Source organism: Rhipicephalus sanguineus, chromosome 7 (assembly GCF_013339695.2).
Source record: "Rhipicephalus sanguineus isolate Rsan-2018 chromosome 7, BIME_Rsan_1.4, whole genome shotgun sequence".
Taxonomy (NCBI): Eukaryota; Metazoa; Arthropoda; class Arachnida; order Ixodida; family Ixodidae; genus Rhipicephalus; species Rhipicephalus sanguineus.
Window position 1 is genome coordinate 13,145,863 of NC_051182.1, and position 13,584 is coordinate 13,159,446.

The 13,584-nt window shown below is 49.1% G+C and overlaps 1 pseudogene; it reads right to left on the reverse strand.

Moving 5' to 3' along the window:
• Nucleotides 1–9,972: 9,972 nt before the first annotated feature.
• LOC119400585 (uncharacterized) lies at nucleotides 9,973–11,579 on the reverse strand (annotated as a pseudogene).
• Between the last annotated feature and the right edge of the window lie 2,005 nt (nucleotides 11,580–13,584).

A 13,584-nucleotide genomic window follows, 5' to 3' on the forward strand; every position in this document is an offset into this window, starting at 1 on the left:
TTTCTTCTCTGAGCTTTCGCTAAACAGCAGTAATGATCTATTGTTGGAAAGTGGAAACTGTTTTGTAAAGAAAAAAAAGATCGTTCCAATTAAATGCATTTGCGACACCACTTACATTCCTCGTCGACGGGCAGCACGGACATTTTCATTCCTCTGGATAATTTTTTTTTAGGAAATGCGCTTATATAAAAGTAACGAAGCTAAACGCGAAACATGTGTAGCTGAGTCGATCATGCATTGTAAGAATGTGAGAAATCGCAAATGGCGGCAGTGGTGAACGGCGAGTACCGCAGTGCAACCTAAGCACAGCAGCCCCACATTGTTTGCCAGGCTTTGTCGCTATGCACGAGAAAAAGCTGGGGTGGTGATTGCGTTGGTTACACGATACATTTTTCACCGCTCGTCGCTCTCCCGCCGGGTCTCTGGATCCGCACCGTGCGGATCGTGTGGCCCGCGCTATAAGCACTCGTGTAAACGGAGTAGCATGCGTTAGGCGGACAGCTGCAAAGGGTGGCACGATGGGCGCCCGCCTGAGCAGACGACAGCAACGAGTACGGCTGTGCCAGTCAGCCAAACACCACCTGAGATAGAAGTTAAGCATCCAAATTGTGCTTCACTTTGATGCGATCACTATCCTACGCTCTGAAGGTGGCTATGGGTAGGCGTTATAGCCATGGCCGACATTTTGTACGGACTGCCTCATGGTGCACAAAAAGAAAATTCCGCTGCAGCAGAATTTTCGTTACGTAGAAGATATCGGATCGAGACTCTTTTGCGGAGGGTCATGAAACGGGATGCGCGCTCATTTCAAGAGGGAAACCAGATCTGCCAGCACTCCTTCAAGAGAAAGAAGGATATGCAAAACAAAGCAGATGCAATGCAAAGAAAACGTGTTTTGTCCGTGGCCAGAACTGCTGCCACCAATCTTCACGTAATCGATTCTTTTTAAACTCTGCATTGATCACATAAGGTTTGACAACGTACACATTTGGGCCAACAAAAACCACACCTCTTGGCGACCGCTCTCCAGAAATTCATTTCCATTCATGAAGAGACCTTGGCTTTTATACCAATCTCTCAATTCTGGCACAGCACATCATTATAAGGGACACATGGAGGGAATGCGTTCTTTAGCACTCAAGATATGAATTATACTCAACTGAAATAGATGAAAGAAAAGGAGGCTACAACTGAAAGTGCATACTGTGGACTGAGGGATGTCTAACACTGGCGTGAAGTCGCAAACCACGCGAATGCATTTAATTGGAACGGTCTTTTTCTTTACAAAACAGTTCCCAATTTCCGACCATAGATCATTGCTGTTGTTTAGCGAAGCTCAGAAAAGAAAAAAAAGACGTGTTACTGTATTTTCTTGTTACTAGAGATGTCCTTTGCGCAGTAGCCACCACGCTCTGGAAACACAATGTTTGGCATTTTCTGCTTTTGTTCTAATAAAAATGATGCAACATGTTTTTTCATAATATCATTCTGCAGTCCTTTGAGAACATTTTGGGGGACTCTGAACAAAATTGAGATTGGGTTTTTTTTATTATAGATTTTTGAATGGAGGAGCACTTTTCTCTTTTTGGTGTTTCGAGCATGAAAATTTACTACTTTGAAAATTATTAGAGAAATACAAGTGCAGAGGTTCATTATTCACATAAAGGCCTATTCATACTGCAAATATGAACAAGCTAAGATGTTCACAGAAGTAGCCATAGCGTCCCAAATTTGACTGATTTTCAAAAACGCAGCGTTTTTCGTGAATTTTTAAAAATACATAATTTACTCAGAATTTCATGAAATGATAAGAGCTATTTCCTCTTTACTTTTACTTCCGCTAAAAAGAAAGATATTTTTAATATATAGCTTCAGTAGCTGCCAGCAGGGTTCCGAATTTACGAAAACGCACTCTTCGTAAAATGGTCGTCGTCAACCGGCGACACTTGTCGAATTTTCCTGTGTTGAAAAAAAGTTTTATTTGAAAACGAACTGCGATTTCGTGCTGTGCAGTCATATGTGCACAACATACAAAATTATCAGGAAAATCGGAAACATCAAATATACACCCTTTTTCGATCTTTCGTGGAATCGACCTAATATAAATCAGAAAAAGAAGAGGGCCTAACACACTGCCCTGGGGCACACCTGATGAAACAAGTGAAGTAGACGAGCTGAAGTTATTGACAAATGTAAACTGTTGTCGATTGGATAAGAAATTTCGAAGCCAAGATGATGTTGATGAGTCGAGTCTAAGTGCAGACAGTTTAGCTATTAGGCGACAATGGGCAACTCTGTCAAATGCTTTCGCATAGTCAAGAAAGATGCAGTCACCAATTTTATTACTATTTATGCCGTTATGTAAATCAGACGTAAATTATAATGGCCGAGTATCACAAGATAACGCTTTCCGAAACCCATGCTGATTTAGAAAGAAGAAGTTATGTGACTCAAGATGGCTGTATATATGGGAGGTGATGATGTGTTCAAGCAGCTTGCAACAGATGCATGTTAGCGAAATGGGGCGGCAGCTACCGGGTGAATGTTTGTTACCATCTTTAAATATCGGAATAACCTTTGCTATCTTCCAGTCAGTGGGAAGTTGACCAGTATACAAAGACTTGAAAAATGTAGCATAAAATTTGACTGGACGAAGCGGATATGTCTCTAAGTACCTTGGTATTAATATTGTCAACACCACACGATGTAGACACCTTTAGACGTGTACAGTGGAACCTCGTTAATGCGTACCTGCCGGGAACGCCGCATAACTACGCACTAAACGGTAGTACGCATTAACCACCGAGTAAAAATTTGCATGTCTTCGCGTACGCCATCGCCGCCAGCAAAGAAATAAATACAGTGCCACAGCAAATATTGCCTAAAGTGCCCACTGCAAAGCCTTTTCTTTCTTTTTGCCAAACTGGAGAAAAGATTCTGGTACTCTCGCACGACCGTCCGATAGTGCCGATAGCGCGTGGTGGCGACGCCAAGGAGCATTTCGGAACTATTTTAAGGGTCCAGAATACGCAGTGACCAACATAGCGACAGAACGGACAATGTCAGCTTTCCGCGATATATGTGTGTGCGTCTGTACCGCGATCTGCTACTAAACGAAAACTGACGCAGTTCCGGTGAAACGCGGTACGGCTGCGTGGAGCCGATCGTCTCCTGGCTAGTTGCGTGCAGCGCGTCGCCTTGTCGGCTCAAGCCGTCACTGCCGAACCGCCGGGCCGCTTGCTGTATTGCACGTGCGCATTTGTCGTGGGAGTGTTCTTTGTACCCACTTCGCTCCAGACCGCGCACAGATGCGGCGATGAGCACAGATGAGCTTGTTCGGTTAACGCGGCGATGACGAACTTTCTGCAAGCGATGCGCACTCCGCGACGCTCTAGCGGTCCTGGCAGCGGACGGAAGCGCGTTTGGGTGGTCGCCCAATAAAAGCGTGCGGTATGGTTACAACAGCGCTACGCTTGCTGAACCGTACGCGTGCGTTTAGCGGGATAGCGTCTATGCAAAGAGGTTTCTCGTCGCCCACGACTAGCAACGCTCAACTGCGCAACAGCGAGCTGCTTTCGTTTCTACAAAGCGGCGCGCGCTTGAACACGGCCCCGCACAACGAGGCGGCAGAGATCGGCAGCCCAGCGCGTTCAGGTTGTCGCCCATTAAAAGCGTGCAGTACGCTTAAAGCAGTGCTGCACCGCACGCGTGCCCGAGCAGATATCTGAAGATACTTATTGTGATAAGGTTGTCGGCGATAAGTCATGCTGGCGAGTGACGCGTTCGTCGGTGGCCGCCACCTCACCTTCGTTCTTTCCCGATGCTTACCCGCAAAGGCGTCGCCGCAATCGCGCGGAAGTCGGAATCAGTGATCGACCGATCTACGCACTTCTCGAAAAGACGGAAAAGCTTTGGCAGTACATTGTGGCGTCAGGAAGTTCAGCGGCGCAGTAAAATTTTATGGCACAAAACGTTGTCGCGGAACGCCGGGTACGCACTAACCGGGAGGCGTAGGGCGAAGCACTACGGCTTAAGCGGTCAGCGAATGCATTAGGCTCTATGAGACTCGGTTGGGGATTCGTCGCAACTACGTTTTAACCGTTAGTACGCTTAAAGCGGGTACGTATTAACGAGGTTCGACTGTATAAGTTTGGATATGCCTTCAACAGCAACACTGATAGGAGACATGAAGCAGTACTCAAGATCGGAGACACAGGGAACCGAAGAAAAGTCTGCATTAGTAAAAACCAAGCAAAAAACGAATTTAAGGTTGAAGCACACTCAGATGCAGAGACAGGAACATTATCGACATTATGTAATGAAACAGTGTCACTGCCATGGTCAGGCAAAATGGCACGCCAAAACGTTTTAGGGTTAGTGTGTAAAAGTGAAGACAGGTCAGCGGAAAAATATTTCGTTTTTGCTTCGCTAATCGCAAGGCAGTAAGATTTTAAGCAGTCTTTATACATAGACCATGACTTAGAAGATGATAACCTTTTAGCGGAAGCATATAACCTTTTCTTTTTATTTCTGAGCGATCTGAGCGATCTATTAAACCATGGGTTGTATTTTTCGTTAGAGATTGGTATTAGTGGAACATATTTATCTATGAGGAGTGCCATAATATTTCTAAAGCAATTCCAGTTATCCTGAACAGACCTGTTGGTGAATGAGGGAAGAAATGTATCGTGTAGGAAGACATCAAGTTGAGCGTTCATTTGATCGTAATTTGGTTTGCTATAATCCCCGATTACCTTGCGCTGAACACCCGGGAATTTTAGTGGAATATTTATTGAAAACTGTAGAAGGTTGTGATTGCTAAAACCGTCTAATTGCACAATTAGACCTATGGTATGTGGCTCTGTTGTCAGAATAAGATCTAAAATATTAGTGAATAAGATCTAAAATATTAGTATCGCGAGTGGGCTCTGAGACAAGCTGGGTGAAATTAAAGTCAAAACATAGTTCGATGAATTCACTTGACGTACTGCTAGAAGAAGACATGCGAAACACCAACAAGACACCAACAAAGGCGCAAAATGAGACTGCTTACGGCACAAGACTGGTAGTAAACAAAGCAACACCGATGATTGCGATGGTGATGGAGGCGGTTGACTTCAGTTGTCCATAGTGGGCAGACTTGCGAAGTTTTTCTGCCAATTACCAGTATATAAGACGGGGGTCGACTTCTTAGGGCTGTTTTTTTTGAGAAAAAAAATTTGACCTATATTTTGGTTACCAAGAAATCGCTCCCAGACGGTCGCAAAGCGTCAAAAATTCAGGATTTGAGAAAATGCTGAAAAACAAACAAGACTCATATTTATTTAGATTTAACAAAAAATAGTGTCACGTTCACCTAGCTAAGTGATCAATAGCCACCAGGGATGTAGTCTGTCTGTCGGCAGCTACCAGAGTGGCGCTTTTTGAAAGTCCGTTGCAGATTTTCTGCAGATGCCTGCTTGCACGCTGATGCTCCTGCACACCGGTCATCTTTCTCTGCCATTCTCTGGCTGTTTAGTAGCCCCGAACTCCAATGAAGCTCCTGTAGTATGCCAGATGAAGTTCTCGCATTTCCTGAATTAAATTTCATCACTGCCTCGGCCACAGCAGCTTCGACAGCGAAAAGTGAGGCATGCTGTTCCTTTGGAGCTAATGCCCAAATCATAGAATGCAGGCATTCATTATTGTTTTGGGTCATGCTGCGCTGGCACCTTTCGAGCAGTTCCTCTTCCGAGAGGCGCTCGTACACTGGTCGAAGGGCTTGACAAACATGTGAAGGCTATAAAGACGTTTATTAGCGGGCACTCGGCGATGATACACAACTGCGACAGTCAAGGCGGGGCCGACTGTTAGCATGCGCTGCGTTCTCCGAAAAGAGCCGCAGAGGGCGACCCACTAGACGGTGCTTGAGAGGACGACCCATTACTCAGTTCGAACGCTTCGCTACAATTACCCCGGGTACGAAAAGGGAGCCGCCTGGCGACCTAACAACTTGTCACTACGAGAGGGTCATGGTAGGGCTTCAGGCGCTCCACGTTGACAATGTCGCGCCCTCAACGGCACATGTCCGAAGATGGTTCGATGGGTTCGATCAGGTAGTTGACCGGGGATGTGCGTTCGACGACACGGTAGGGGCCTTCGTATTTGGGCAGTAGTTTTGAAGAGAGGCCAGGTGCAGTGGTAGGGACCGAGAGCCATACGAGCGCTCCAGGGAAGAACGTGGCTGTAGAAGTGGCGGTGTCACCGCGAATGCTCTTCTGCCGCTCTTGGTTATGCGTAGTAAAGGTCTTGGAGAGCTCACGACACTCCTCGGCAAGTCTGGCTGTGGCAGAAATAGGCGCACATTCAGATTGATCTGGCTTGTAGGGAAGGATTGTGTTGATTGTGTGCGACGGGTGCCTGCTTTACAACAAGAAAAAAGGTGAGAAACCAATAGTGCTCTGAGGGGCAGTATTGTAGGCGTACGTGACGAAGGGTAGAATGGCATCCCAATTTGTGTGGTCAGCGGCGACGTACATCGAGAGCATGTCGCCGAGCGTGCGGTTAAAGCGTTCGGTGAGGCCATTCGTCTGTGGGTGGTAAGCAGTAGTTTTGCGGTGAACAACGTTGCACTCCTTGAGAATGGCTTCGACGACTTCCGACAAGAAGACACGGCCTCGATCACTGAGCATCTCCTGGGGTGGACCGTGACGCAGCATGAATCGGTGGAGCAAGAAGGAGGCCGCATCACGCGCTGTAGCCGCAGGGAGGGCGGCAGTTTCAGCGTATCACGTGAGGTGGTCTACAGCGACGATGGCCCAGCGGTTACCAGCGGACATCAGAGGAAGTGGCCCATACAAATCGACGCCAACGCGCCCAAACGGTCGGTCAGGGCAAGGTAGAGGTTGCAGACCTGCCGGCGACAGGTGCGTTGAAGTTTTGCGGCGCTGACAATCTATGCAGGAGCGAACGAACTTCTGCACGTAGCGGTACGTTCCTCGCCATATGTACCGTTGGCGAATGCGATGGTAGGTTTTCGATACCCCAGAGTGTGCACACTGCGGATCAGAGTGGAACGACTGACATATGTGAGAACGCAGACTGCGGGGTATTACTAGTAGCCACTGGCAGCTGTCGCCTTCGTAATTGCGTCGGTGGAGGAGGTCGTCGCGAACGGCGAAATGGTGGGCTTGACGACACAACGCGCGAGAAGATGGTGTGGCCGTTGGATCAGTCAGCAAGTCTATCAGTGAGGCAATCCATTGATCCTTGCGCTGTTCAGTAGCGATGGTGTGGATGTCGAGGGAAGAAACGGCAAAGGGAGACACTGCGCTGTGGGCATTGTCGCCAGGCAAGGGAGAGCGGGACAGGGCATCGGCGTCAGCATGCTGGCGTCCGCTGTGGTACAGCACGCGGATGTCGTAGTCTTCCAGGCGAAGTGCCCACCGAGCGAGGCGGCCTGCGGGATCCTTCAATGACGACAACCAGCACAGTGCATGATGGTCAGTGACGACATCAAATGGGTGACCATACAAATAGGGTCGGAACTTCGTAAGGGCCCAGATGATTGTCAGGCATTCTTTCTCCGTAACGGTATAGTTGATCTCAGCTTTAGTAAGCGTACGACTTGCATATGCCACAACGTATTCTGGGAACCCAGGTTTGCGCTTTGCAAGAACAGCGCCGAGGCCATCACCACTGGCGTCTGTGTGTACCTCTGTAGGGGCCGTAGGGTCGTAGTGGCGTAGTTTGGGAGGAGACATCAACAAACGACGGAGCTTTGCGAAAGCGTCGTCGCACTCTGACGACCACGAGTTGAGGGGCCCGTTGCTGCCAAGGAGCTTCGTCAGCGGCGATATGATAGTCGCGAAGTTTCGGATGAAGCGCCGGAAGTAGGAGCATAGTCCTACGAAACTGCGCAGTTCTTTGAGCAACGTAGGTTTGGGGAACTCTGTCACGGCCCGAAGCTTTGCTGCATCGGGGAGAATTCCGTCCTTGGACACAACGTAGCCCAGTATTGTAAGCTGCCGTGCTGCAAATCAGCACTCCTTTAGATTCAGTTGTAGCCCGGTGTCGCTCGAACGCGTCAACACATGCCGCAGTCGTTGAAGATGCGTGGAAAAGTCCGGGGCGAAAACGACGTCGACGTCGAGGTTGCACAGGCACGTGTGCCATTTCAAGTTGCGCAGAACAGTATCCATCATGCGCTCCAAAGTCGCGGGCGCATTACACAGCCCAAACGGCATGACGTTGAATTCGTACAATCCATCGGGCGTGCCAAAGGCTGCCTTCGGTCGAGCGTCATCAGCCATGGGGACTTGCCAGTACCCTGAGCGCAAATCGAGCGATGAAAAGAATTCTGCTCCTTGCAGGCTGTCAATGGCGTCGTCTATTTGAGGTAGGGGATAAACGTCCTTACGGGTGATCTTATTCCGTCGTCGGTAGTCCACACAGAACCGCACAGAGCCGTCCTTCTCCGCAACGAGAACAACAGGAGACGCCCATGGACTGTTGGAGGGTCGAATAACGTCTCGGCGAAGCATGTCTTCGACTTGCTCGTTAATTACACGACGCTCTGCTGAAGATACACAATATGGACGTTGCCGCAGTGGTGTTTGGGCGCCAGTGTCGATGCGATGCGTGACAGCAGACATGTGGCCGAGAGAAGTTTGCGCGACATCGAACGAAGAACGAAATTCTTCCAACAGGCATAGAAGCTGGGAACGCTCGACCGACGTAAGGTTGTCAGCAATCGAGGAACGAAATACATCGGCAGATGACGAATCAGATGTGGAAACAGCACTGAGCGTACGGGAGCTGTCGCAGTGCGTGTCACCCGGTGCGTCCATAAGTTGTGCGTCATCGAGGCGTTCCGCTCTGCCGAGACATTCCCTTCGTGCCCACGTAACAATGAACGGGGATGGGTTGGTCACAAAAATACCGTGGCGCCCTGAGTGACTTCCACGGTCGCAAATGGCACCAACAAGCCTTTCCTAGTGAAAACGCGGTCACATGGAGAAAGAAGAGCAACGGTGTTGCAGAGACCAGTGCAATAGACTGACACAGCCGTGGACGAATCTGCAGGAACTGTGGTGTCGTCTTTGACGAATACTTTGGTCGCAGCTGATGAACTGTCTGCCAGCGTCAAATCTGAGAATCGTGAGAGCTCTATTTCGGCTGGTGCGCAATGAATTACAGCGTCATGGCAGGCGAGAAAATCCCATCCCAGGATGACGTCGTGAGAGCATGAAGAAATTATGATGAATTCGACGGCGTACAGAGCGTCCTGAATAATGACACGGGCTGTGCATACCACTGTCGGGTGAATACTTTGGGTGCTGGCTGTACGAAGGGAGAGCCCGGAAAGTGGAGTCGTCACTTTTCGTAGCAGGCGGCTTAGTCTAGCGTCCATAACGGATACGGCGGCTCCAGTATCGATAAGGGCAGATGCGCGAACTCCGTCCACAAAAACGTCTATCACGTTCGATGGGCCTCGCTGAAGGCTTTCACAGTTCGATAGCATCGCAGCCCTTGCCTTGTGGACTGCGACAACTAGTTTTCCTGGTCACGTGGGAGCGGCGTCCTGGTGACGGTGAACGGCGGGTAGATGGAGTGGGGTGAGACGTCGGTGACAGAGGCGTAGGTGGGTCGTAATATGGGCGGTTCGACTGGCTGGTGGCAGGCGACGTGACTCTAGGCGGCTGGACGCGATTGCAATAGCGCGCCATGTGGCCGGCGTAACCGCATGCGGAGCATATGGGGCGGTTGTCAGGTGTGCGCCATCGGTTCGCTGGGGCAGGGCCCGCCCATGGTTAGGGCCCCTAACTTTATGCGGTGGAAAATTTGGAATTCTGCAATTCCAGATAGAGAAATCTGCAAAATTCCGCGGCAACCTTAAACATGCAAATTTTTGTGGCAATATTGAACAGACGCAAGGCACACGTAACAGTTTATTCATTGCACACGTTCAGGCTCAAAACATGCCTGCAATAATTAAAATTGCAGGAAACTGTTGTGGGAGAGCATCAGGTGATACTTGGTGCTCTCTTCACTGAGAGAGAGTGACGCTTATGGGACACAATGTCACCATAACGGCTAAACGATCTCTCTGCATCAACAGAGTTGATTGGTATTGCCAGGTACTTCAGGGCAATTGACGAAAGGGTTGGGGTGAGTTGCTGCATCCCTGCCCAGAAAGCCAGGACATCGAAGTCAGCTCCTGGGTTTTCTTGTTTGGAAAGAAATGGAGCCAAGTCTCTTTCACTGGTCTTTAGTTCTTGGGCACTCTTCAGGTACACCTCCCATTCGGCAGCTAGAACTAGCGATTCGCCTGCAAGCTGAGGCACACCTGTCAACTCGGACCTTTTCTTGGAAAGGCACCCAACTTGCAGAGGGTCCAAGTACCTAACATCTTTGAAGAACTTTCAGGTGTCGGACTTCTCCAAGTATATTAGTGCTTTGTTAGCCGCTTTGGTCATTGCAGCCGTCATCTTGTTACCAATCTGATGGGCCTCATCATGTGCGACATCTTCTCTCTTCAATTGTGCTGCAAAATCTTCCTTTGCAGCTGCTTTAAGGTAACCCCAAAGTGTAAACAAAGCATTGTACGCTTTGTGGCAGGCTACGCGCTGACCCTCTGCTGCTTTCAGCAAGCTTGAAACTTTTTTTCCAAATACTGCAATGCATCGCATGCTGTACTTAAGCTCAGTTGAGTGCTCACTAAGAAGTTTCAGAAGGGAATCAACGCACGCTGCTTCTCCATACTTCTGGTGGACTTGCTTAAGCAAGGTAGGATAGTGCTCAAAGTAGGCAGAATGCTGTTCAATGGCCTCAATCCATGAATTCCACCTGCTTTGGACAGGTGCTGGGGGTGCCTTGGCACACTGAACTCCACACTCTTCCAGATGTGATTTGTAGAAAGCTCTCTTTCTACTCGAGAGACGGAAGGCCTTCTTCATGCAGGCTACAAACTTGTCCACTAAGGGAAAAGATGCCTGCAGTGTACTGCCAACAATGTTCACTGTATGGGCTACACAAGTAATGTGAACAGCACCCTCGCAAAGTGGCTTTATGCACTCCTTAAAGGACTTCACCATATAGCTAGCGTGATCACTAACAAAGCTCGATACATCCTCAAATTCAACTCCGTACCTCGTCAGTGTTCTTGTCACAATGTGGCCTATCACGGACGAGTTCACTTCATCCACGAATTTCACTTCCACAAGTATAGGTTGCAGCGAAGTACTCGCACTTCTGGCCGACTGAACGAACAGCACGTTCACAACCGATTTTGATCGGTCATCGGTCGTTTCATCTGTAATCACTGAAACTGTGGTGCCTTGAAATATAGCTTTCAAATTTGCCTCGTGCTTCTCGAACAATTCTGGAAGTCGTCGGTGGAACGAATCAGATCCAGGCACCGACCCGCCGTTCCGAACGTGTGTCTGTAGAAACATTCTCAGCTTCGGGTTGTCCACCTTCTCAAGGGGAATATTCGCAGATATCAGTGCATCCAAGAATTTGAGAACAACGTCGTTCCTCGCTTCACCAGCCGTGATTGCGGATTCCAGTGTTTGCAGTCGACTTTGCTTTTTCGGCATTCCTGAACCTCCAGCTCCGTCTTCTGATTGTTCTTCGGCACTTTTTCGCTTAGAGGAGTCCCTTGTTCCGGCATTCTTACGATGACGGTTACTCCCGATGTGCTTGTCAGTAGTTGACTCGCGGCGATGGTCAACCTCTCTCGCGCAAGTCCGGCAAAAAAGCACACCTCCATCTTTGTAAAAGTCAGCGTGCTTGTATTCTCGAGCGCGTTCCTTGGCTGTCTTTTTGCTTAAATGAGATCCTGAAGGTGCCATCTCGATTCGCGCATCGATCTCGAACCAAAGCAAACGGGAACACGTGCACGTGGAGTCGCAAACAGCAAGTGCGTTGGATGGATAGGTGGCTACGGCCCTACGGCTACGTACGGCTACCGTTGATGATGATGATGTCTGTGGTCTTCCCCTTTATAACGGGGGGGCACCTTTTAGTGTCCTGACCGAAACGAGAAACAAATAAATTTAAGAAAAAGAGAGAAAGAAAGAAAAATCACACCAGGTCCATGAACATCACAATTGTTCACTGTCTCCCTGACCACCACTGTAGAAGCCTTGCTTTTGTGATTGGTGGCGGCCACTGGCGGCTTCAATTTCTCTCGCTAGTTAAAGACGATAAAGTAAATTAACCATTTTTCCATGACTTAATAAAATACACTAGCGCATTGATTTGCTCATATCTAACGCGAACTTTTTTTTCTTTTTCGTAAAGAGAGTACAAAAATATTACCTCCGCGTTGCCATCGAGTACGTAACGAGCGTGGTTGCGAGTACGTCACACAGCCCGATAAACTGAATTATTAGGAGAAAGTCGATCGGAACGCCGTTTCTCGGCAGAAAATGTAACCACATATTAGCGATAATCTGCAGCAATTCTTGAGAAGCGCGGCGTCATTTTCAGTCGAGCAGCGGCGCTATGCTCAACTCGGTCAAGTGAAGGACGAAGTTCGAGTCGAGGCTTGTTTGAGAATCCCGTCACCTTCTACTTTATCTGTCGTTTTAACGGCGTGTAGCGACACCTTTCAGAAGCTTTGGAGAAACAGTGTTCCTCGGTAGTTCACAGAAGCGTGGCCTGTAACGTTTTTTTGTTGTTTTTTTTTTGCATTTCCGCAAAAAAAAAACGTTAATTCAGTTATTTTTCGCGGAATCTACATTTTTTTCACTTTTCCGCGAAAAAACGTCAATTCCGTGATTTTTCGCGGAATCGCGGAAAGCTAGGGGCCTTACCCATGGTGCAGGACGGGATTGACGGGGCGGCAACTGATAAGACTGGATGGTGGGCTGCAGTCGTGGCCTGTGCGTGACGTTGGCGCAGGTTACCGGTACATCCGCTTCGAAAGAGTGAGGTCGAGCGGAGGCTTCAGCGTAAATGTGTGGGGCAGCCATAGGGATTGCTGGGGGCGTTCTTGCGACCACTTGGGCGTAACTCAAGGGTGCAGGAGCCGTATGGTGCTGGTGGTACTCGGGCATGACCTCTGCGATTTCTTGCTCAATTGCTGTACGGAGCAGAGGCAGAAGTGGGGTCGACGGCTGTTGAACGTACTGCGGGCGAGCAAATTCCAGCAGAGAGAACTGGCACGCGATTTGCTCGCGCACGAATGTCTTCATCTCTGCGAGCAACGCGGAGTGGTCGGATATGGTCGACAAGCCAGCGAGCTCGGCGTCGCGTGATGGAGAGCGATGGGTCATCGATCGCTGCCGGCGCAGCTCCTCATAGCTTTGGCAGAGCGTTATGACCTCTTCCACTGTGCTGGGGTTCTTGGCGAGCAGCATGGTGAAGGCGTTGTCGTCGATGCCTTTCATGATGTGCGGGATCTTGTCAGATTCGGACATGGTGGTGTCTGCTTTCTTAAAGAAATCGAGGACGTCTTCAATGTAACTGGTGAATGATTCACCAGCCTGCTGAGCGCGTTCACGTAAGCGCTGTTCGGCCTGCAGCTTACGAACGGCAGGGTGGCCAAACACATTGATAATGGCGGTCTTGAAGTCGGACCACGTCGTAAAATCTGAT